This window comes from Chinchilla lanigera, unplaced genomic scaffold, assembly GCF_000276665.1.
Source record: "Chinchilla lanigera isolate Chin_1 unplaced genomic scaffold, ChiLan1.0 scaffold00008, whole genome shotgun sequence".
NCBI classification, from domain to species: Eukaryota; Metazoa; Chordata; class Mammalia; order Rodentia; family Chinchillidae; genus Chinchilla; species Chinchilla lanigera.
In genome coordinates this window covers 4,637,563-4,664,525 of record NW_004955409.1, presented here as the reverse complement: position 1 = coordinate 4,664,525, position 26,963 = coordinate 4,637,563, and the positions used below count along the sequence as shown (strand labels likewise).

The following is a 26,963-nucleotide window of genomic DNA, read 5'->3' as shown; positions in this document are numbered from 1 at the left end:
CTCAGATTTTCACTTCAGAGTTCAAAACTGCTCCAGAATACTCTGAAAGAGCTTCCCATTAACATAAGTAACTAAGAACTGACTCAACATGCAGTTCCGTGCTTCCATGTGACCGCTGAGTCCTGCCTGTCCTAACTTCTGTAACTACCCTCGAGACATGCTAAGGTTTAGAAGTCTAGACCTTGTATTAAAGAATTCCATTTTTTATTAAACATTTTATTGAAAGTTTTCAGTTCCTATTAGAAATACGATGTGTTTTGAGCTAACACTTCAGAATTTCATTTTTAATTTTAAAATAATATACTAAAAATACCTTCAAGACTTCTCACCTATTTTCTTCTGAGACTTGAGTTATAACCCAAAGTCCCATCATGTGTTTGTCTGATCATCATAACTGAGCCCCGTGCGAATGAAGAGGTAGAGAGTTATATTTAGAGTTGAAAGAAATAATGGGCAGGGATAGCAGCTGGACAGTGTCTTGTATAACAGGTCCTTTCTGCCAATTCAAATTACTTGATGGGGTTAAGAAAGGTTATTGTAATACGTACTGTTAGGAAGTAAAATTTCTCAAATATTGTATTTCCATTCACACCGTGAGCAAGGATTCAGCTAGATCTATAAGAGTGTAAAAACGAAGAAATAAAGAATTGCGCTTTTAAAAAAGTTTTTCCTGTCCCTCCGCAACAAGTAAATGCTGTAAAAGAGGAGATAACATAACCACACAAGTAAGTACAAAATGACCCAATCTAATTTAACTTTTAAAAAACGGTTCTCGCATATTATGGAGAAGGAAACTTGGTACTTGAAAAATTAATTAGCTCGCCCTGTGATAACAAAGCTAGATTTAAAACCACATCTCACAGTCAGTACCTTTTAGAAATATGATGGCCCTGTGTGGCCAGCATTGGAAGAGAGCACAGTCGAAGGGAAGGACTTTGGTTTCCTTTCATGGACAGGGGAGAGCTATTAAAAACTTTAAAATAGTGGTTTTTTTTTTTTTTTTCCTGTAGGAAAGGAGAGGCAGTTTATTGGATGGGTTGGAATGGGGACAGAGTAGGGTAATCGAGAGGTCAGTTGAATTCTAATGTTCCAAGTGTAGTCACAACAGTGTCTGCAATAGAAATGGGGGGAGGGGAGGGTGGGGGCTGTGTGTAAACTACCACACAGATAGAAACATTGGGAATGGTAATAGATATGAGAAAGCAGAACTATGAATTTATTTAAAAAGCATTTAAATTTCAAAGCTGAATGGTTTGGAAAATAGTGAGGCCATTAACTAAAATAGGAAAATTAGGATGATTAAACCTTTTGGTAAAATATAACTACCTGAGTTTTTTTTCTTAAATATATGTAACAATAATTTTGATGAGTGACTTTATCAAATTTCTCAAAAATCGAGAGCTTTTGCATTTCTGTTTCTCAAGAGGAAACCTAGAAAATGATTCTATAAAATGAAGATAGTCTTCTTAGAGCACAATCTTTAAAGTGGTCCCAACATGCCAATTACAGGAGGTCTCCAAATCTATTAATTCAGTACTCAAAAAATAGGTGATAAATCTTGAAGGGTTTTTTACTATATTATTTTAAAATTAAGAGAGTTATGAATGCATTATATTAAAGAAACATGGGAGTTTTTATAGTCATTAATGGTATATTTTTGGAAACAGTTGACACTGTAGTATAAAAAATTAACAAAATAATTTTTGTGTTAATGTTGGACTCAAGTGTTTCAAACTTTTATTGATGTTATTTGCCTTTGGCAAGATCATACTTTCTTGAGTGATACTGTTCTTCCATAAAGCATAATACTCATTTCATAGCCAGAGAGGGTTTGGGGAGACCAAATAAGATAAAATGTGTAAACATTCTCTGCAAAGATACATGCTAAGGTGAGGCTTCAGCTTGATAAGATGTTAAGTCAAGGTATTTATATTTACCAACTAAACTACTGACGCTCTGGGAAAAAAGAACAACAAAAAAGTAGAACATTTAAATAGCCACAATCCACAAATAAGCGCTTACTTGGCTTTGAGTAATCTTTAAAGGTCATTTAAACTCATAAACATGCACTTCCAGCATAGTAAACTTGTGTTTCTAATTAATTATCATTTAAAAGTTTCAGTTTTATTTGGATTATTTTCCATCCAAGATTTTCCTGTTCCCTCTTTCCCAATTTAAGATTCAACACACTTCATGCATTTTAAGATAATACTCACTAGAAGAAACTCTTTAAGAACAAAATGACTAAAAATTGCTTTTTACCCTTGCCAAGCTCTTGTCTTTATAGAAATCAGAGTGAACTTTATGTTCTCATACTTTCTGACTTTCATACAAATGAAAATGTAATACATGAGAAAACAAAATTCAAAATCAACTTTGTGATAATGTTTCATAAAAGCAATGGGATTAGTTACAGTTGTGGATACTTTTGAAGTTCCTAAAATCTTGTCTCTTAGAAACTTATTCTATAAATTCAGTTTATAGAAAAAAATAAGCCAAGCCTTGCATATAAATTCAAAGTACTTTTTCTCTGCACAAGTAGTTTGTCTATTTTTCTAGGTTGCCCATGATCTACTGTTTAATTATAGTTCTTTATTAGGCAATTTAATAAAAACTGCCACTGGCTGTAAAAAATTGATGTACTATAATGATCAATGAGACAGTTCCTTTCATTGTCTTTAATTTGTATTTTTTAAAAAGGCACCATTGTCATATACTTAATACCCCACCATCTCGCTTCCTTCTTTGATGAGATGAATACAAACATTACAGAATATCTAATGAGTTCCCTGGACATTTTCAAAATGCTCTATAATTTTGTTCAGGAGACAGGGTGTGTGCATGTATCTGTTTCTCATACAGCACTGCATTTGGTGTGCAGCTGTAAGCTCGTCTAGGTAGAAAAGAAGAGCTTTGTTCAGGTTTGGCCCCTGTCAGTCGTGCAGTAGGTTCTCAGGAGAGAACAGCATGACCTCTTGATGCCTACAGCAAATCTGAAAACTCTCTGAGAATCAGAACACATGTAAATAGTGAGGACATTCAGTATATTTTCTGACCCTCTCAGTCCCTGCACTACACATTCTTTGTGCTATTTTTTTTGAGGTTGAAGGATGAAAAATGATAAGACAAATAGAACCTGCATTCAGCGCTGTGCTCAGTGCCTTTCCTTTCCCATCTGATGAAGGACCTAATTTTCTTCTATCTTTATCTGAATTAATATACTATATATCAAAGTCATCTTGTTTTCTTTCTCTTCTCTTGAAAAATTTTCTCTTATGCAAATTCACATAGTTTGGGGGGTAATTATAACTTTTTACTTGCATAGTACCATACATTATCATTTTATGATCTTTAAAAACAATCTCATTTAGTTTTAGGGGCCATGGCCCAGCTATGGTTCATGACATGAACTGCACCTAAGACTTGTAGCTGGTAATATGCTGGAGCTCATCCTGCTCCTGAGAGCCAACAGTGTGCACTTCCTTCCAACTTTGTATTCATTTTCCCCCAATGCTATGTTGTTAACTTGATATGGACATGAAACTGACCATGGTAGAAGTACTCGCACCTTAAAAACTGCCCAAATTAGCGAATCTTACAAACCAGATTTGTCTTTGGGAGATTCCAATATTAAATACTTACTAGCCTACCCACTGCTTCTAAATTAAATTTTTGTTTTGTTTTAGTGTTGGAGATTGAACTCAGGGCCTGTGCATGCTAAGTAAGCACTCAAAAACTAAGCTGCATCCCCAAGCCATCAGTGAAATTTCTACCCTTGTCCCGTAACACCATATGGTATGACTGCCTTGCCTATCTTTACCAAGAACAGGCTTCGTGGTTTTCTTAGTACCATGGCATTCTGTGCAAAGAAAGTAAGGGCAGAGCATCAAGTATCACAGAAGAGGCAAGCCCTGGACTGGAAAGGAAAAAAATGACACTTTTTTTTTTTTTTTTCTGGTACCTGCAGAAGGTAGTTCTGAAGCCTTAACAAAAAGGGCCCCTAAACTCAGTGCCTGTTATGGTTTGTGTCTAGATGTCCTCCCAAAGCTTCACACACTTTTATTTTTTACTTTAAAGAGAATAATAAAAGAAAGAACAATAGCAAAATACCAACGACATAGACAAAAACAAAACAAAGCAAAAACAATAAAAATGATACAGGGTCTCAGAACAAAATGATAGGAATTAACAGCAGTTGTTATATTACATACTGTTATCTTCAGTGAAGTTGCTCAGATTACCAGATGTGAGAATGTGCAAGACTGATCAAACCGTTAAAAAGAATAAAAAATAAAAACAAAATAAAACTTTACAAACGATGCAGAATTTCACTAGACAAGATGGTCGGAATTCACCAACGGTTGTTAAGCACATTGTTGTCTTCAACTTAGTTGCTCAGATTACCAGATATAAGCATGCAAAATTGGTCAAAAAGAAAAAAAAAATGGGCACTATTCCTTTCAATAAACTATTAGACATCAGAAGTACAGTTATTACAGCTATCCTTCTATATACATACATACATACATGCATACATACATATATATGTTTTCCCCTTTCGTCTTTCTTTCTTTTTCTCCTTTCCCTCATCCCAGTTTTTCCTTCTTTTGAGCAATTTATTTCCCTTTCTTAATATTTGTTGTACATTTTGGGTTTTATTTACTCTTTCAGGTTCTTACAGTAGGGAGACAATACATGTTTGCACATATGGGTCTGATTTATTTCACTTGTGAGTATGGTCTCTAGTTGCATCCATTTACTTATAAAAGCCTCAAGTTTACCTTTTATAGCTGAGTAATACTCCATGGTATAAAAGTATCACATCTTTTTTTATCCATTCCTCAGCTGATGGGCCTTTGGATAAATGGGGCCTTTTTGGAAGTAGCTGAATCTAGAGTGTGTGATTGATTCAAGGTCCAATGCTGGGATTTTAGGGTGAGTGCTACACCTGCCCTAGGGTGGGTATCCTGCATACCATACAAGGGAAAGAAAGAGGCTTGTCCTCTCTCCTCCCTTGTTGCTTTTGCTGTTTTCAGCTGCATGAACTGTTATCCCTCTTCTATGTGCTATCCTGCCTTGGAGCCATCCTATTATGGACTGAAAACTCCACAGCTGTGAGCTAAATAAACATTTTCTTCCTTAATTTTGTCCCAGCAATGAGAGAAAAGTAACCAATACAGAATTTGGTACCAGAAGAGTGGGGTCATTGCTGTGACTATACCTGACCATGTGGTTCTGGAGCCTTTAGGAATGGCTTGTGGGAACAGCTTGGAAAAGTTCAGAGATACCAGCTGAAAAAGTAGTGCTGGAACACCTTAGGCAGTTCTGCATGGGAGATTCTGGTCAGAGCTCAGAAGACCACAAGGCTGATAGAAATCCTTCCGGTGAAGACTGGGCTCAGGAGATTTCTGCTGGGAAGAAGGAATATATTGGTTGTTGGACTCCAGATGATGTATGTCATGGCTTGGCAGAAAGTTCATCTACATTTTGCTCATGTCCAGAGACTTTGCCTGAGACTGAGATTAAGGGTGGTGGACTAGTTAATCTGGCAGAAGAAATTCAAGGCAGTCAAATGTTGAGGTAGTGGCATGGCTACATGGGAGCTTTTAGCCAGATTTACACTGAGGATCAAGAGCAAAGAGTCCAGCCGAATGATTTAAAATGTGAGTATGGCCAAAAAGGAAGCTCCAGTAAAGCTGTGGATTGTAAAGGTAGAGCAGAAGAAATCTTGATTGCTGAGAAGTAACAGGAGAATAAAAAAGACAGCATCACAAGAAGCAGCAGGACTCCACCCTTTGCAGCCTCAAAATTGCAAAAGTGAAAGACTTTGCTTTGAGAAGAGAGCCTAGAGCAAAATGTTCCAGAATGGTGGTGGCCTAGAGAATTTGTTCCTCAGAATTGGATTCAGAATGCTCAATAATCCTAGCACTCCAGCCCTCCAGCCAAGAGAGAGGGAAGCCTGGCTACTGTGCCAGCTGGTAGCAGACCCTGGCATCATCTACATGGCACTGATTTAAGTGCATGCAGAATGGAAGAGCTGTGGGGTCAGGAAGGCTTCCACCCAGATTTCAGAAGGCTGAGGAGGTCAGGCAGTGTGCCCGATAGGGAGTGTGAGAAGCTGTGAGTGTGAAGCCAGAAGTGCAGTGAAGACCCTAGAAGCTTGGAGAAGCCAGAAATGTGAATCATCTGAGGAAAACTGTACCGAGGGAGCAGAGCAGGCCCAAGAGAGGAGCCATGGGAGCTACTACTAGTGGCAGTGCTGTAGGGGTGGAGCCACCCAATCCCTTTGGAGTTCACATCTTGCCACAGATTTCCTTGAATGCTCCACGTGGAACTACAGGACTTAATGTTTGCCCTGCTGAATTTTGGATTTGCTTTGGTCCATTCCTTTGTATCTCCATTTGTAACTTTCAGAATGGAAATGTCTATCTTGTGCTGCTGCATGCTGGAAGTGTTTTAATTTTCCTTTCACTTGCGCAGGGGCTCACAGCTAAGAGTTTGCCTTAAATCTCAGTGGAGACTTCAGGCTTGGACTTTTCAGCAATGCTGAAACTGTTAGGACTTTGGCAACTCTTGGAGATGCACTGAAAGCCTTTTGCATAAGGAATGTACATGAGTCTTTTGTGGGGGTAGGGGTGGAATGTTGTGGTTTATGTCTAGATGTCCCCCCAACACCTCATGCAGTCATGCAGGAGGTTTCTAGAGTTTGTGATTGATTCATGGTCCAATGCTGGGATTAAGGATGTGAGTGCTACACTCACTTTTAAGCCTGTATACAATATCAGGAATGAAAAGAGCCTTGTCTTTTTCTCTCCCCCTCGCTTGTTGCTTTGCTATTTTCTGCCCACCATGACTGTGTTCCTCTGCCAAACCATTTTGCCTTGGGGCTAGTCAATTAAGGGCTGAAACTTCTACAAACTGAGCTAAACAAACCTTTCCTCCTTTTACTTTGGGTGTCAGGTATTTTGTCTCAGTAACAAGAGAAAAGCAACTAACAGTGCCTCTAGAAATAAACTACATAATTAATTACATAATATGCCACTGATCCATGCACAGATAAAACATACTGAGACACACTTGTAGTGATGCTTACAGAAGGTGAAGTTTGATGTTAGTGGAACTGAATATAATTTACCTCAGTGTTTAAGGTGTATACTGTGTGTCCACATATCATCTTCAATGCCAGATAAAATCTAGAGTGCATGTAATCAAATTGGCTCAAATTCTAAGTCTGTGGTACCAGGTTTCCTTTGTTTTTTTCACTTATATTTTGACATTTCTTCCCAGTCCAGACCATCATTACTAAATATTCGAGGTGGGAGTATCAGTGAATTTGAAAAATGTTCTAGCAGCAGCCAAGTCATAAAACAAATATTTTAACCCACACACACTGTATTCATTATGGTCTGAAAAAATAGAACTTTTGATATCAGCCATGTATATAATGATTAAACAATCTGGAACCCCTCTGGCACTTGTGAAAACTGTGTAGCTTCTCTGCTTTGGTATTGTGCTTTTTCGTCCAGAGTGCAGATGTATCAGACATCAAAGCTGTGTGGTCTCTGTGTGTTAGGCAGATAATCAAAGAAGACATTTTCATGTTTTTCATGTTTTTCAGAATTTATTTAGTTTGATTTTATTTTTTCTTCTTTGGAGGATACTGACCAAACCAAATTCTACTATGTCAAGATCCAGGGTTAATACCTGATAATCAATGCAGACCATGGACGGACAGTGCATGTCCAGTAAGGCTACCTCTTCCCTGGATACAGTGGCTCACTTCTTCCATTCTTTTTAGCCCATCTTTCTCCCTGATTCAAACATTGCCTATTTGATAAATGTTTCTTTAAGGCCTTCCTATCTTCATAAGGATACGGATCTTTTTTTCTTCCTTATTACTTTGCCTTTAGAATCTTCCTTGTCTTTTGGGCTAAATATAGGTGTCAAAAAGACAGTTTCTCTAAGATAGATAGTTTGCAAGTCATTTTTATTTCTCTGAACAATGGATTCATGTATGATGTTAAACATCTGGTAGGTACATAGTAACTTTGGTTTATTTTATATAGATTTGAAAATTATGAAACAGACATGCTCCTTGATCATTATCAAAGCTATAAAGACAGCACTAGCTTCTTTGACACGGTATCTGTTTTTGTGTTGCAGATTTCAGCTGAGGGACTGTATATTTTTGCTGGCACTTTACCACTTATTGGCAGTAATAATTCTTTCTCTGGGAAAGAATCATGCACTTCTGTTTAGTGTAGACATGAGACTGATCCCTGCAGTGCTGGCTAGAATAGTTTGTGTGTTACGTGTTCAGATCATGTTGGTACAGTATGATCATAACTAAGGCATCAAAAAAGCAATAAACAATCTTGATTTGAGGAAAATTTTGATAACTGATTAAAATATTAAAGAGACATCATAGAAAATTTCAGTAGATTTTTCTTATCCTATTATATGGATCCAGTTTTAATGAAATAATTAATAGCTCACTATTTGCATATAATTACTATGCTCCTTGATTTATGTACCAGATAGAGCTTTGAAAGATTATTGTTTTTCTCTGTAACTTTTACACATATGAATACACTAAGAAGGATCACATTATTTGAAATATGCTCCAAAAACTATCCAAAGGGGGAAAAGGAATTTTGCAAGATGAATAGTAAGTCTCTGGTGTATCAATTTACTAAGATCAGGTGTTCTCAGATGGGCTCTTTTTCCTAATTTAAAAAGAATTTTTTTATTAGTACATGTTTACATTCCATGTGTGAAGTGGGTTCACATACATATCTTAATTCTTGTCCTCTTCCCCTCCTCCCTCCCCTCTCCCTCTATCTCTTGATCCCTTTCCCGCTTGACAAAGATCTATCTCCCTACTTCTTATTATCTTTTATTTTCTCTTTATAATTTGTGTTTCTCATCTGAAAGAAGCCATGTGATACATAAGCTTGTACGTCTGATTTATTCCACTTAATATTATGGCCTCAAACTGTACACATTTTCCTATAAATGACTGAAGCATGGAAGCATGCTTCAGTCATGCTTTCTTTATGATGGAGTAGAGCTCCATGGTGTGTAAAGACCACATGGGGCTCCTCCACAATCTTCTTTCCTCACACCGGCTAGAGAGCCGACTTTCACCCAGAAATATATTTAGTTCAAACTCACAATTCTCTTTTTCAGTATATGAACAAATAGTTTAAAAGTCTCTCAGGACTCTTTTGTTTTTTAACTTTGCATTTTGCTGCATTGTGTAAGACCCACTTCCAGTGGTACACAACCAGAAAATGTAGGATGGGAAGGAAGGGCCACATCGCGATGCCCCTGCCTAGGAGGGGGCAAGCTAACTTCCTAGGTTCAGTGATTCTGTGACATCTCACCCTTCCTCCTCTCTCATTAAATTTGTTCATTTCAATTAAACTCAAATACTACTTTAAAGATTGAAAGAAATGAAACATGAGAATATGACAGTAGCCTCGACTACTGCAGACTTTGGCATGTACAAAGGGGGTGACTGTATTCTGCAAGATTGTTGACAAATGATAAATTTGATTTTGTATTCATAAGTAAGAGCATTTTATTCTCTAGGTCCTAATTTGGGCGAAACATACATTTAGAGTTGGCATGTTGGAAATGTGCGGTGGGAGACAGAGCTTTAAAAAATCCTCCATGGACAGTGCAAAATAGGACACAGGGTCTGTACTGACCCAGAGGAGGAAGTGAGTAAACATGCCAACGCCGATTCCATTTTCCTTGCTGCAGGCCTTCCTCTGCTCTGGCCTTCCTCAGCTCTCTCGTCTTTTCCCTGGTCTTGCCTTTGACCAGTGCTTCTGCTACACCGCTGGAGAGGCATCTTTCTAACCCTGCCCGAGGCTCCTATCTCCTGCAGCACATAAACACAAATTCCACTAACTGCATAGGATTCTTTGGGATCCAGCCCTGTTTGTGTGTCCTGTTTCTTCTCCTGGCGGTCCACCTTGCATATGCTCTGAGCAAGCACAGAAAACTACCTGCCAGTGCCACGCTGCTGATGCTTGTGTACCCTTCCACATATTTTCATTTGCTTGATTTTCCCTATTTCACTACTACAGTACTACAAAATACAATGTTTGTAGATGTTGAAGAAAGGTAGGATGTTTCTTTCTTTCTTCTTTCTTCTTTCTTTCTTTCTTTCTTTCTTTCTTTCTTTCTTTCTTGTCTTTTTGAGACAGGGTCTCATTAAGCAATTTAGGCTGGCCTTGAGCTCACTTTGTAGCCCAGGCTGGCCTTGAACTTGCAAAGATCCTCCTACTTCAGCCTCCCGAGTGCTGAGGTTACAGGCATGTACCACCACCCCTGGCAAGATAGTTTCTATAAGGCAAAACTTACATCTATTTATTAAAGGTCTTTGAGGACATATACAGGTAAACATTTTTAGATCTCTTAAGTGATAATGATGTATTTCAAGAAACAAGGTTATTTAACAACAGCAACAAAAAGAGTCACCATTATGATACTAGGCAAGGCTAATTATTTTTACTGGGGGAGGGGAATAGTTTTGAAAAGCTGGCTTTAATAAATTCTGAATTTTTTCTACTTCCCAAAACTTGTTGTTTAGAGACCAATTTAATTAGTATCACTGGCTAGTTATTGTGATAAGCCTCATGAGGGACATATTTAGCAGGGGATGGCTTTTCCATGGTGAGTGGGTGGGCATCAAAATCTTCACAAAGTGAGTGTCATTTAAGAAAGGTCCCAGGAGTCTGACACCTTTCTCCTGAAGGAGACTCTCTGCCAGATAATATCTGCTCCATGCCTTGCTCTCAGTCTATCACACTGAGAAGCACTGAGATTTTAAAAAGGAGGAACTAAGGAATTAGTTTGAATGGGTACTTTGAATGACAGTCCCTAGCAGTAAGATTCCTTAGGGATCAGCACAAATGATTCAGTTTAGCCAACATTTTAAAAAATGGTCTAAAAGTGAGAAAAATGGAATACTGAAAATTCCAAGTTCACAGATTATGCCAACTGAAGATAGCGAACTGAATTTATGATGATAAAATGGTGGAGGACAAAAAAATTGTATACTGGTAGACAGAAAACAAGCCAGTGAACTCCAATGCAGTACATTTTGCAGTGAAATGAAAATTATATAAAATAACTGAATATTCTATTGTTTGCCACAAAAAACCCCACTAAAAATCACTTTGGATGTTTTCCTAAAGATATCATAATGTAAAGTTGTCACCAAAAGATCAGTGATGTAATGGGCATTATCAGAGTGTTAAGACACAAAACAGAACCTACAATATTTCTGAGTAAACAATGTGGCATATCCACATCTGGAATACAGATGTCATTCTCCTTGTTTAGCATTAATAAAATTACATACAAGAAGGGAGGCATTCTGGAATTAGAATAAATGAATGAATGATGTAAGACATATACTTCATGACACAGGCCAGAAAGCATTTGGGCTACCATCTAGAGTAAGAAATATTTATTAAGGTGAACATTATGATGGGCTATGTTCATTGCAAAATTATAAAAATATGGATGAAAAGAACAATCTTATTTAATTCATGGATTGGAACTAATGTGTACTTCCTAATGTCTTTATGTGCTACAAGACAGATAAACAGATGTTCCATATTTTGTAACAAACGGAAGACTTACAGATTTGTTACCCATGCAAGAGTTGCAGACTTAACTGAGTGTGGTGGCACATGTCTGTAATCACAGCACTCAGGAGGATTGAGGCAAGAGGATTGCTGTGAGTTTGAGGCCAGCCAGAGCTACAAAATAAGTTCAAGCATAGCCTGAATGGCATAGTGAAGCCCTGTCTTGAAAAGACAAAAAAAAACCCTTATATACTAAAAATATATTCAGGCTTAAGAGAGGTTTAGCTGAAATAAAAAATGAGAAACCTATAATTTATGGGTAAACTAGAGATGTTTGGAGTTTGCTCAACCTTTTGGAGTTGATATCATGAAATACAGTCTGATATGAGCTATTGTTTGAATTAACCAGGGAATTTTATTCTTATCTAATTAGATAAACTCCAAAAATGTAATGAAAGTTGGAAGGAAATTTAACAAATATTTCTGGTTAATTAATCTTTTAATGTTAATTCTTCTGACATTTAATATGATTAGGACACTCAACAATTTTTTAATCCTGGAAAGATTAATTACTTTAATTTGCTAATTTGTAATCAGATATACTAGTTAGTGCGGGGGTTCCATATTGTTCTATCTCAGCATTCAAGGAAAGCCTGCCAAGCACAAATCCCTGCACTGAGCACTAGGGACTTGCAGAGTAAGATATTCCAACCATGAGGCAATATTGGGTAGGCCTGGGAGCAGAGAGTTCCATGTCATTATGAGGACCAGCAGGCAGAGCCGGCAAAGTGCCTGGCATTTTTCATGGGAGAAGAAGATAATGAGTCAATCAGTACGTTTGAAACAACAGAAAAGGTAGGTTTTGAAGGAACAGTAGGAGAAAATTTTAAAAAGTGGACAAAGTCAGATTCTAGTCTTTAGTAAACATGTTTTTGCTTTGCTTTTTTAGTATGGTAAGCCTAGAAAACTTCTGGAACATGAATACCCTTTATAGTGTGTGCTTTATGAATACATAAAGGGTAAATGTGAAGTTCATGGGCCTGGAGACAGGGTTCTAGTTAAGAAACTATAACAGGGCATGGTGGCACATGCCTGTTATCGCAGCACTTGGGAGGCTGAGGCAGGAGGACTGCTGAAATTCAGGGGCAGCCTGAGCTACAAAGTGAGTTCAAGGCCAGTCTGCACTGCATAGTGAAACCCTGTCTCAAAAGACAAAAACAAAAACACAAACAAAAGAAAGAAAGAAAGAAAAAGAAAGAAAGTGCGAAGTACAAGATAACGGAGCCCTGAATGAACACTGGTGGCAACAGAAACAATAGAGAAGCGCTGGCCGCACATTAGTAACACAGAACAGAGGAGACAGTAGTTTCTGACAAGAACTTGAGGTTCTCTGAGTTGTTTTTTGATATAGTAAGCCTCTTCTTGTGTAAATTCTGATGTTCTTATTTCTTTCTCCTCTTTCCACTTTCATTTCTGCAAAGACACACACACATACACACACCACAAAACCAAAGCCAACAATACTACTCCTCATCAGAATTCTAGGAAGAATGGCTGCTTATAATCCTGATGAGAGCCAGTGGCCAAAATGGGTTTAATGGTGCTTTCATTTCTCCGTGTGGACGACCAGAATGATCTGACGCCAAAGTGTTTAGAGGCATCAAATTTCTTGGATGGTAGAACATTTAAATGCAAAGTAAGGAAGGAAAGAAGAAAGATTATATTTCATAAACCAGATAGCAAAATCTCACAGGACATTCACATACTGAAAATAGAGGCACGAAGTAAATGTGTAGTTGATCTGCTAAGCTGGTGTCCCTTTAGAAAAAGTCTAGCAAGATGCTCTGACTTCCAGAGCTAGCTGTGAGCAGAATGTCAGCATGAGTTTCCACCATTTCTCCCTTTTATGATAACTTTCTCCTCTCAGTTCACTTTTGCCGCCCTAGTTCTCCATTCCTTTTAGCACAATCAAATTCTGCTTGTAGAGAGGATATAGTCATTTATACCACAGTAGCAATTTATGCCTAGGAATTAGCCTCTCCAAGGCATATTTATATTTTGAACTTTATCTGTAACCCTGTTGATGGAAATGCAGTTTTTTATTGAAGATATTTAAGACATAAGAAAGATCCAGGAAGTAGGAAATATTTTCTAGCTGGTGGGAAGAGATTGTTTACTTATTTCCATTTCATATAAAAATAAGGTATTTCTCATATAAACTGGGATTATGGTATCCACATCTATTCGGACTGTTTTGGAGCTATTTGCAACACAGTAAAATGTCTTATTAAGCAAATGTAAATGCTATAAATGATCAAACCTTTTTTTTTTTTTTTTAATTTTTGGTACGGGAAATTGAACTCATGACCTCAGGCTTGCCAGGCAAGCACTTATCCCTGGCCCCAGACCATTCTTAATGAATATAAGTTTACAACATCCAGAGCTTACAGGGGTAAACAGAGTATTTATTTTTTCCTTTATGATTTAGGAATATACTTTCTTAGCCCCAAGGAAAAAAACTGAGCTCTTTGAGTTCCAGAGAGGCTATAAATGATAAGGAAAAAAGGATAGTAAATTGGTATGGAAATATAAATCTGTACAAACAATTCTACTATGTTTTCCACGACACTGCAGTAATAAGCTACTGGATAACTACCACCCTATGTATTGCACAACCAAATAGTTTGTTTCTAATCCTGGCACAGTTCTGATACTGCTGAAACAAGCTGCTGTAAATTAAATTCTTTCAAAAGAAAACATTGCCATCACTGTACCACATGCTGATGTGCTTGCTAAAGACTTTCTAATGTTTTACATATTTTCTTAGCAAGTCCCTGAATTAATGACATGACCCTTTTTGCTATACCTGACAAGCTACTTAAATGGTTTTTGACATCAGTAAGAATAGATATAGGATTGATAGGAGCTCTAATTGATTTATTCCCCAGGGATCATGATGATGGTAAGTCAGTCTCTCCTACTGCAGAACATTTCATTATATCTGATACCAGAAATTATGCAATCATGTGGAGCTGTTTTGAATTTCATGCTGATTTGATGGGAATTATACTTCTTGGGTTTCAGTAATAATTTATCTAGTAATGTTTCTTTCTTTTTGGTTTTGACTTGATTAGTTGTTTAATTTCTTTTTGTGTATTCCAATGTTCTGTCTCAGACCTGTTATTTAACAGTTATTGGGAGTGCTTCTTTAGACAAAAATGACCCAAATACAAGATTACCATTATCAAACACATGTATCAGTTGTGTTATTGTACTACAGTGGGTTCTAGAGTTTCTGAGGAGAAAAAGAGAACCCAGAAGCAGATTTCACATCCAACATTTCCCAGATTATTACCACAAAGTCCCGTCTCCTTGTCTCCCTCAGGTGAAAGTCAATAAAGAACTGTGAGGAGAGAGAACTCATTTCTCTCGCATTTTGAATGCTGAATCAAACATTAAAGGTCATTTGCTTAAGTTTCATGTTGACATCTGGAAACAAAATACTGATAGCTACATATTCTTAAATTAACAGTGCTTTATAATTTTGACCTTTTGATAAAATTTGATTCATGTTCAAAGTTCTTTCTATAACTTGTTTACAATAAATGACTCATAAGCCATCTTAAAATAAATGTCAGACTGAAATAAATTTAAAGTGGTACTTGAGTTATGTATTTCCTTATAAGCAACTTCTCTACAACAGATAATATGAGACTATATTGAATTATATTTACTTTAAAGAATCATTGCTTTGTTAGAGACAAACATTTACTGAGTATTACAAATGCACAAAACTGCTACTTCTTTCAGGAATACTCTTAAAATGAAATTTAATTCTATTTCTTTTTGAAGGGTATGGTGTATTAAAATTAGTTTAACCACAATATTTTAATATATTCAATTCTGATAAATTGCATATGACTATTAGCATTCTTTTATTTCATTCTAAACTCTCAGAACAACAAATCATCTGACTTTTCATAGTATAACAATTATTATTCCCTTTCTTGGAATCAGAATACTATTTCTGTAGTCAAGGCCAAAACAGTGGCTTACAGATTAAGTCCCTGGGTGTCATTAAGGATTCAACAAATTATGTAAATACTCTGATTTTACAAAGACGCAGACAAAGCGTAGCTGACGACTTATCTGAAACATCTACAAGCATCAGTGAATGACATAATCTTCATTATCAAGATAATGGCTGCAACTCAGCTATGCATTAAAGTTGACAGATAATAGCAATGATGTGATTGTGAAGTTAATGGCTAAAATTTTAGACTTTTATGAATCTTTGGGGTCAAAATAAAAGTAAATTCAAAATGGGAAATTATGGTAAGGAGGGAGCTATGAAAGCCAATCCAGAGAATTCTTACTGCTACAGTCTGATTAATAATTCCAAGTCCACCTCATCACCAGGTGAAAGCATTAAATAGAAATGGTAAATATGATTTAATACACATTTTAGTGTAAGACTAGGAAAGCGTTATTTACTTAGCATTACTGCTAGTAAAACTTTAGATCTTCATACAATTGCAGTCAACTTTCAATTTCAATTTCAAGTTGGCGTAATCTTTTGGAGACCTCAGTGTTGCACTCAAAATGTGGAAAATGATGATATTCTAGAATCTGTTTATTGGCTGGTGATCAAAGAGGCAAGCAAAGTAAATGATCACATGTGAGGATACTTCAAATAACACCTACCGGTCAATTCTTTAACATTGAGTAAAATACTTAAAAACAAAATATTTTATAAATTAGAACACTAACAGTATCAGTATATTTTTAAAAGATTATCTTTGCAAGTTTTTCATGCTATGCAAATTTATTTTTATTGCTAAAATACAATTAAGTAAATCCTATATTATCTAGTGTAACTACAGTTTCACTGTGGGTTTAGATCACAAAGTGATTTTCCTATGCCGAATTCAAGAATAGGATATGGAAAACCACCATTACCTGAAACTCAGTATCTTCGTAAAAATTCCAACACATTAGCACTGCCACACCAGTAAAAACGGTATCTACATGACTGTTCTCATACATTCATTCTCAAAATGCTTCGGGTTGAAAGATCCCCACCTTCTCCATCCTGTTATTACCTAACTTCAGTATCTGTTGAGGCTGGAAGCTAAGGAAAGGGACGGAGTAAGAGGAATGAATAAATGTGACGGAAATAATTGGGATCAGTGCTGCTGTTTATGCTGAGTATTTGTGCTCTCTCATATCTGCTGAAAGAAGCTAAGTTTGATATTAAAATGGTATTTTCCAGTACGAGGTGCCACTTTCCAGGGGAGTGGCAAAGAATAGAAGCAGTAACATGGAATTGGCCAGAAGGAATTTAAAGAAATACTTTCAGGACCTCAGTAGTTTTCAAGAAGTTGTTCTGGGTGCAGGGACACTAAGGAAACTATTGTGATTGACTTAAAATGTTTTTGTTGTGCTTATTCTCGTGTCTGAGATGGTCAGTGATTATGTGGAACATAAATTGTTTTTGTTGGCTAGATGTAAAAGTGAAAGGATGTGAGATAATTTTTCTATGCTACAGCTTGTTTAAGAAGATAAGTATTATTAGAGAGAGTAGGAAAACTAATTTAGAAAGGAAGCCAAGAAGAAAAAAAAAATCTAACGAGCACAGAGAATCCAAATCATTAAGAATGCAACAAATGAAATAAACTGATACAGAGCAGCAAGACAACAAATATGCCGAGTATTGAAAATAGCGAAGTGCCAAAAAGATTGTTTTATTCACAAGTCAATGTTTATGATATTCTAAACAAGAGCGATGACTCTGGGTTTTTGGAAGAATCACAACAGCATCTCATGCTTAAGTAACGCCGAGGAGCACTAGAAATGCTAGCCAAATGAGATCACTCTATAGCTAGGAAGCCACAGAACGTGGTTGGACATGCCTTCCAGGGAGCCTTGGGTCATCCTGACTCGTGTATGACACGGAGAGGGTGAATCTGTGGAGATTTTTCAAGAAGGCAAATGCTAACACACACAGGAGTGACAGTACTGGGAGAAGCGTGGGATCTCGAGTGACATTTCATTCTGAATAGGAGAATCCAAGATGCGAGCACAGGTGTTGTTCTCGTTTCTTCTTCTAGCTTAACCTTATGACTTTAGCAGACAGAACCCCTCAAAAACCCCAAAACAACAACAAAAAACCCAGCTTTGAAAGTACACACCTGATTATTAACAATAGTGTTGTAAACAGGACTTGGTTTTCTGGCTGGCGCCTTAAGATTACTAAAAAAAAAGCCTCCTGGATTTTTATGTGCATTTTACGAAGAATAAGCCCTGACAGGAAAATGATTGAGGCACATTAGTTCAAATTCAGTTTGGCTTAAGCAAAATAGTTTATTTCTCCATCCAATAAACATCTGGAAGAACAACAACTCTGCTTCACAAAAACATGTGGGAGTTTCCAGGGCTACTCAGTTCAGTTTTCCACAATCACATTGTTCTCATGATCCAAGGCAGAGTCCAGATTCCAGCAGGAGCACGGATTAATGCAAGCAAAGCTGGTACAGAGAGCTACTGCCGCAGTCTTGTTTGGGAGGGTTTCTGGACATTGCCATTGGACAGCTAGACCTTGGTCACATGGTCACACTGAACTGCAAAGGAGGCTGGGAGATGAATGCTTATTTTACTTAGCCAGCTAAGAAGCCATTGCTGTGGACAAAGAAGGGAAATTGGGGAGCAACAGCTAATAGTCTTTGCTCAGAAATTTGGGGGAGAAAATGCATACATATGACTTGAATGAATGAGTGATACAGTAGGTGATTTGTGTTGTCATACACTTGAAAACTTAACAACAAAAGACAGTGAGAATTGTTTACAACCATTCTTGTGAAATACTTTTTTAACAAAACAAAAACAAAAAAAGACAGTGAGAGAACAAAAGGCTCAGTGTGCTTCATAAGAAAAGGGCTAGGTTCAAAAAGGTGTAACTTCAAATGGGTTCTAAAAGACACAGCTATGTCCGAGGACAGATACTGTAGTAGAAAAGAGCTAGATGTTATTATGAGCATTTCTTAAATTCATCAGTGACAAATAAGTGAAAAAGAAATAGCTAGTTTGTTTAGTGCCATAGTTTATCTGCCAATTTATAAACAAGCTGAAGTGGCTAAGTGAAAAGGAAAAATTGTGACAGGCAGGGGTGCTGCACATTATGCATAAATACGAAGGCCTGGAGTTCGTGGGAAAATAAGGTGTGTGACGACAAGTTGAGGTGATGTGACTTATTCCCACGACTAAGGTCCTAGGCAGGTTGCACCCTCAACCCAAGCCATCAGAGCGCCACTTCTGAAATAGTTAACGTAATCTTAGGTTGAATAAATAAATGCAATTCCTCGTTTGCTAAGTAACTGTCTATGTGTTTCCAAGGTACTTGGGGGATTAATTTCAATAAAGAACCTTTTTTTCTTTACTCCAAGGGACATATTTTTACAAGTCCATTTTATGTTTTTCTACTTTAGTGAAGAAAGGCTTGAGTGTCTCCACGAACGTATCTGACCTGGATGCCTGGCAGAGGGAGGAGATAAATTTGTTCACGACTTGGTCATCTCGTCCTGTCACTGTTTAGTCAAGTCGTGATGACTCTCACTGTCACACAGATAGGTTCACTCATTGTCCTTTGCTGCTAATTTAAAACCTTAATGGGCTGCTGCTTAACAACAGAAAGTACAAAGGACAATGAGTTAAATAAAAGTTTATTAGCATAAAAAGAAATTCAAACCTCACTTCAACATATTTTTATTGAGGTATATGTGGCAATTTATGATTTGTAGCTAAACATTCAATAAATATTTATCAAGTAATTTTGTATGCTACAGAAAATATAATGACAGTCATATACTGAACTTAGTGTTGCTCTGGGGATGCTATAATTACTTTCTACACTGGTAATATTTTATTTGTGGGGTACTATTACAAATAACAGAATGTAACTATTCTCTTACCTCATTATTTAGAAACTAAAACAATTGTAAAACTGAGTGAGCTAATTACTGTAAAACACAGGAGTGTCATGATCAGATAAGGAAAGCATGTTTTATCATTTTTGATGCTATGACATTTATATTTGTTTCCGTTTATTAAATATATTTTTAATTTTGCACACACCACAAAAAGTGTATCGAACTTTTGTTTTTTTCAAAAATCATAATTTAAACAAAATAAAGGAACATTCATCATTTGTTAGAGAAAAACTGCTGACATAGTTTTTATTATATCAAAATTCTCAAATAATGAAATGATTAAAAATATTCCCAAGGAAGATAGTGAGGTTGTATTATTGAACAGTAAATCTATGGATTCTATCAAGGAAATAAGGGCTAATATTCTGTCTTGGGATATCTATCCCAGTCCAGTCTTTGCTGAGAAATCAGTTTTAAATAAATTATATGGCCAGTAAAGAGTCTGGAATTCACATTGAAATGCATGAGTAAGGGCCAAAGACGTTCTGATAATTCTGAGCATGCCCAGTGTCTGCACCCTTCTGTTTCACAGCTATGTGAAAACAGTACTGATTTACTCTGCACAGTAATACCTGGAGTCAGAGCTACCCATAAGTACAATGAGCCACTTGAGAGTTGGTAGCTAATAACAAATCAATATGGGTAGATAGCTGAAAGACAACAGCCAATAAAATATACAAGACATCATATCAGTAAAAAAAAGGAATGGGGTGTTTAATATGTTAAAAATGAGATAGCTTTTTGCAAGAATAAATTGTTTGTGGGGCATCACCTCACACTATCTCCCCAAATTAATTTTAGATGAATTTAAGGACATTTGAATTTATTTTTGAAGTTCGAACTTTAAAAGCTAGAATACAGCATACTCCAGACAATGAAATGAAAATGACTTCAGAATAAAAGCACTAGTAAGATGTAACAAATGTCAGAAATAAAATGTAATAAAAGACCAAGAGATGGGGGTTACCCCCCAAATAATCATTCCGAGTACAGCAAAGCACCAGCGTGGCACAGGGTTAGGGAAACCGCCAGGGATAGGAGTAGAATGGGCACGTCAGGAGCAGCAAAGGGTGCATGGGGGAAAATGATTATTGATAAAAGTTTTAGGTTGGGCAATCAGCAAGCCACGGAGGCTAGAGGAAAGCAAGCAAGAGGTTAGAAGTTACGGTACAAGAGTTCACTTGAAGAAAATAGAGCTGACTGAGGCTCTGTTCATGAAATGTGGTGCTGGCGAAAAGGAATTAGAGTATGCTTCTGAAAAGGCTTAGAATTAAGAGCAGGAACATTTTATTCATTCGACCCATGATTACAGAGCACACAACCTATAAAAATTTCAAGGGCATACACATATATTTAAAATTTTAGGACACTGACAATAAAATTTGAAAATGAAATAAATCGAGACTAGCAAATATTTCACATACAAAATATGCAATTTTGCTAATTTAGTCATTCTTCACTACACCCAGAAACAATTTGATAGTATTGTTTCATTTTGTAAAAATCCTTAAGAGTGCTTAATATCAGCAAAACATTTATAGCCAAGGGTAAGTTCAATGATTTAGTACAAACTAAATAATTTCAAAGGAAAGATCACATAAAACTTTAAAAATAACTATGAAATATTGTATCTATTGAACAGCAGAGATGTATTTTAACATGAGTGATCTATGGGGGCGGACTCAGGAGATAATAGCACCTGAGATCTATGGAAAATCTTAAAACACCCCTGGTTGTGAGAAAAATTAAAAAGGGATTCCAGCAACCAAAAGACAAAAAGGAGAGAGACTGAAGATGTCTGAGAAGGCAGGAAGAGATGAGGAAGTCAAGTCGCTGGTATTAAAAGGCAATTCTTTTGAATTTACAATAGCAAACACACTCACTCATATATTTAATAATGGCAGAAATGACACACAGGATATGTTAAAAATATAACACCGAGATATAGGATTTTAATATGTCAAACAATACAGCACGTGTTTAGAAAAACTTTCTTTGCTATCCTTGTAACTGTCAGTGTACAAAAACTTCAGCAGGATAAATACATACTAACATCAAACAGGTAACTAATTTAATCAAACATGAATGTTTTACATAATTTACTGTTTGCTTATGTAATTTAATTATAATTTGCGGCTTGAGAATTTAAAATACCAGTAAGAAATTCTCTAGACATTCTAGAGTGGACCAAACATTTCCATATGCATACATCCAGAGTTTCTGTGTATAAACCCACGCATTTGAAGGGTGGTAAAACAGCCAAAGAAGCTAATCCCACAAACACAGCAGAATAAGTTTTCAGCACACAGGAAACTGCGACTACACAGGGTAGGAGAAATAAAATCAATTTAGAAAAGCTGTTTCCAAGCATTTTAGTTTCGGGACCACTTGACACTCTCAAAACTACTGAGGAGAACAAAGAGCTTTTGTACGTAAGAGTCAGAACGACTTAAATTTAATGCGTTAGAAATTTAAGTGGAGATATTTTGAAAACATTTGTTTATTTACTTTAAAAAATAATAAAGCCTCCTTATAGGTCAAGATGATCATCAGCTGATAACATCAGCATAGATATTTGTAGCTTTTCCCGTTCTTATTTACTGTTCATGTCCAGTTCAGTTCCCTAGACTGCAGTTTCTAGTCCAACCTTTTCCACGTTTTAAACTCTAGTGACTCCTCAGTGTCTTCAAATGCAAGCTCAAGTTCCTTAAGTTGGCACTCAAGGCCTTCAGCAATCTCACCCTGAGTCTTTCCCCATCCTCTTCTGTTATTTTGTTACACTTCCTATGCCAGGCAGCTAGCTTTTGGGTCGATCTTACTCACATGACTTTGAACCTTTGCTTTCATGACCTTGGAGATACTTTTTCTCTCAAAATTAGCCTCATATTTTCACTCCATATTAAGCTGATGCATTCTTCTAGGTCTAATTCAGACACTGTTCAAATCCTACCTTCACCACTTCACATGCATAACAGTTCTTGCTTCTGAATTTCTGTGGAATTAATTTTCCATCCTGTTATTTTTAGCAATTGGAATTTTTTTCTTGGTATCATTCATTTCCTTTTTGCGGGAGAAGAAAAACTACTAACTGAATTTTGATATGCTTCTTATTAATATCTAGTTATTTTGACAGCATAATAGAGCCATCAGCTCAGGTTTCTAGAGTATTACTGGATCTCATATTTCATCTTCAAACACCTAAGATATATACACTCATAAAGTACGATAGTGGTCTACATACAGCGTATCTGTATTTCCTACACTTTCTGAAGTATGTTTGCATTCTAACTTACTCCATATAACTGTCCTTATCTCTGTCACAAAATGAAGTTATCCATTTGGCAAACATATCTTAATCCATCACCAAAGGCATTATTAATAGTAATAAATAATAAATTCCATGTGTTCTACATATTTGGGACAAGAATAAGTCATTAAAAAACCATGTAGCTTCTTTATATACTTTATATAAAGTATATAAATTCTACATTTATAAATTCTACATTATCAATTAAATTAAATTAAATTCTACATTATCAATCATTATATATTATTAATAAAAATGTAGACTACTTAAAAAAATTAACAGACTTTGTTTTTTAGATCCATTTTATATTTACAGAGTAGTAGAGTTCTCATATTCCATCCCCGTTTTTTCCCATAGCTCTTCTATTAGGAACATCCTGAGTGAATGTGGTACATCTGTTACAGTTCATGAACAAGTATTGGATACATTTTGTTAACAAATGTGTATAGTTCACATTAAGTTCACTCTGCCTGGACCAGGGATATAGCTCAGCGGCACAAGCACCTGCCTGACAAGCACAAGGTCCTGAGTTCTATTTCCGGTACCAAAAAAAAAAAAAAAAGAAAAAGAAAAAGAAAAAGAAAAGTTCGCTCTGCCTTGCATAGGTCTGTGAGTTTGATATGTGCAAAAATAATGAATCTACCATTACAGTGTCCTATACAGTGTTTCATAGATTTAAATAACCACTGTGATTCACTGTTTCATTCTGCACCTCTTCTCCCCAGCCCCTGGCAACTCCTGATGTCATTACTATCTGCAGCCTTTGCAAGAACATCCCATGGTTGGAATCATTATATGCTGCTTTTTCAGACTGGCTTCTTTCACCCAGAAATATGTATTTAAGCCTCCTCCATATCTTACTGCAGTTTGAGAGCTCATTTTAAAAATGCTAACTAACACCCCTTGTGTGAATGTAACACAGTTTGTTTATCCATTTACTCGGATGCCTTGGTTGTCTCTAGTTTTCAGTGATATAAATAAAGCTGCTATAAAACCATTTATGTTCAGATTTCTGTGCAGACAGAGGTTTTCTACTGAATAGGGTAAATATCTAGGGGCACAAATGCTAGATTGTACAGTAAAGGGGCTCTTTTTAAGATTCTCACTAGCAGTGAATCAACGTGTGGCTTGCTTTGCATCCTTGTCAGTGTCTAGTACTGTGCTGTCAATGTTTTAGATTTTAATTATTTTCATAGTTGTACAGCGATACCTCATTGTTTTAATCTGCAGTTCCATGATGACATGCACTGAACATCTTTTCATGTATTTGTCATCTGCCTGTCTTCTTTGGTAAAGGTGTCTGTTCAGATGTTTTGCCCATTTTTGTCTCTTTCCTTACTGTCTTTTAAGAGTTCTTTGTGTGCTTTGGAGATGTTGGATATATTTTTTGATATAAAAATAATGACATCTGTAGCCTTAAATGTAACATAAATATATGATGGCTAAGATTTTCCACTGAATGATCTAGGCTTCAGAGAAAATCATTTAACATTAAAAATATTTTTTCTTTGTTGATATCAGTTCTTTTTTTTAATGCGCCCAAGAAAGTATACTTGGTTGAAATTAAATGTTCTCAGTTTAACCATTAAACAACTATGTCTCCTTTCTCCAACTTCAAAACAATAGTTATGTCGGAACATATATGCTCCCCTTGAACTTGTAATATAAAATTTGAAAATTCAGAGAAAAGAAATGTTCAATATGCTTGAATAGGAAGGTAGATTTCTGTGTAACAAGGCAGTAAATTTTTTTCAAATGGGAAAGTTAAAGAACTTTTGAATCATAGTTATTGGCCATAAAAACAGAATTAGCATCAATCTTCAAAGTACAAGCTCAGGGGAAGATGTAAAATTATGGAAGCAGATGTTGGAGAATTCTTTAAAATGTAATAGCAATTTACCCTAAGGTTCTGTACTTCTCATTCCGGGGGGGGGGTACAAAAAGTCTTGGATAAGTAAATGAATGCTTGAACCACAGGAAATAAACAGGGAAGCCAGTTAGGGTATATTATCTAGTTTGCAAGAGTGACATCCTAAATAGTGAATTTATGCTATTTTTGACACTATTGTTGACAAGGCTAAATGGTCAAACTGCTTTACATATTGTCCCTTTTCAGGTTGTGCTGTATGAGCTGCTCTGTCTCTATCTCCATCTCCGTCTCCACCTTGGTCTGTCTGTCTATCTGTCTCTCTCTTTCCTTCCTCCCCCCTCTCCTATTACCCATAATGTTAGCACAGTCATTATGTTAACACCAACAACTTCTAATATTATGTTTCGATGCCTCTTCATAATATGCTTAACTAATTGGAAATATATCCCCTCTGAGCACTCTCAGAAGACATTTCTCTTAAACAGAAATAGAGATCCACAGAAAAAGATGAGCTCTTATATTAGTCTTATAGGAGACAGCACCAAGTACTGTTTAATTAACTTATGTTGTAGCCAACTTAATGTCTGCATGTTGCATATTACTATATTGTGTCTCCTCTGCAAGTCCCTGGCTCCATTAGCTTACGTAGTTAATACTTCCACAGATGTTTGTGGATATCAAAAGGAGCCTCAATTTCCACTCTGCACCGGAACAAAAAGCGGTAGCATTAATTTCTTCATCTCTGGCTTTTCTCCTTTAAAACGACGGATATAGAACATGGGGCTAAACAGAACAGAAAATCAAGGTTCATGGGGTATTGACTCCTACAACTGCTTAATGCTCTCCCAAGCAACAACTTGTAGATATGCTGATTTCTCAGTGTGAAAGAATTTCTAAAAAATATGACAGGCAATTAAGAACACAGGAACCCAGACATTTCAAGTCTATTCTCATCCCAGTTAAAGGTAGAATCATGACAAAGATTTTTTAGTATCCATAATCCTAATGCAGCAGGATAAGATTAATAATATTTATCACCTCTTGTGTGTTAAAGTGGAATGAAGAATTAGTTGTTGGTGGTCAGGCCAAGGACAGAGGAAAAGTTTTTGAGAGTAGAACAATATGAACATATTGTCAGATTAGGTCCTAGATCTAAGGGCATGAGATCACAGGTCACAGTTAATGGTAGCCCTTACTCAACAGTTACATTCTGGATCTGATCATAAAAGATACTCTAAGCTTTTGCATAACATTCTCTTTTCTATCTAAAAGAAATAAAATATTGAATAAAGGGAGGAATGACAGGAGTAAAGGGATTTGAAGGCAAGGAAAATGTTGACTTAAAATTTTACAGTTGTAAGATTACTAGAGATCAACTATTTCATGTGTTCTTAAATATAGATTAATTCAATTTGAAGGTACTGAGATATGTTGAATCACTGAATTTCTTCAGGATTACTCATTGTATTGGTACAGATTTGATGTAATGGGATTCTGCCATATGGCATAATATTTCCCTTTGTTCCTGCCTTAATGAAAACGACAAGGAGTTCTAGTTATTAGTAGTTATCAGATCAGCATGTTTAGGAGGGGTAGGGCACTTGCCTGAATGGAGCCAGGCATACAACTGGCTCATGAAGATCTGTTGAATGTTCTGCGGAGGCGTCAGTATCATGATTCTCCTGGGTTTGCAATTGCTAGAATTTCCTATAGCTTTCCAGGCCTGTGCTTGCCAAAAACCTTTCTTTTAAATTAAGGTATAGATATACCTTAATTTAATATAGATATACCTTAAATAGAGATGTGTTTACTAGTTATGTTATGTTTTAACTTTTGGATTTCAGAAACCTAAAAATTAATTAGAGCCGGGTGTGGTGGTACACACCTGTAATCCCAGCACTCAGGAGGCTGAGGCAGGAGGAGACCAGCCCCGGCTACAAAGTGAGCTCAAGGCCAACCTGAACTGCATAGTGAGACCCTGTCTCAAAAAGACAAAAAAAAAATTAGTTAGACAGGTATAAAGCTATAAAATTTTATGCAAACAGGGCTCAGTTTTGTTTTAAATGTTCTTTTAAAGTACTAAAAAGTTTTAAACACATTCTTCTTTGAGGCAGTAGGCTCTGTTTACTAACATTTACAATCACTTTAATTGGAATTTTATTCATTTTCAGTATATTAAGGAACTATTGTGTCAG

At 36.4% G+C, this 26,963-nt stretch overlaps 2 protein-coding genes across 6 annotated transcripts in view; one reads left to right on the top strand and one right to left on the bottom strand.

Moving 5' to 3' along the window:
* Fam227b (family with sequence similarity 227, member B) overlaps positions 1 to 26,963 on the bottom strand; it is a 200,449-nt gene that overhangs the window by 104,485 nt on the left and 69,001 nt on the right. The gene's annotated exons all lie outside the window — the stretch shown is intronic.
* Positions 1 to 26,963, top strand: part of Fgf7 (fibroblast growth factor 7) — a 53,227-nt gene that overhangs the window by 22,243 nt on the left and 4,021 nt on the right. The gene's annotated exons all lie outside the window — the stretch shown is intronic.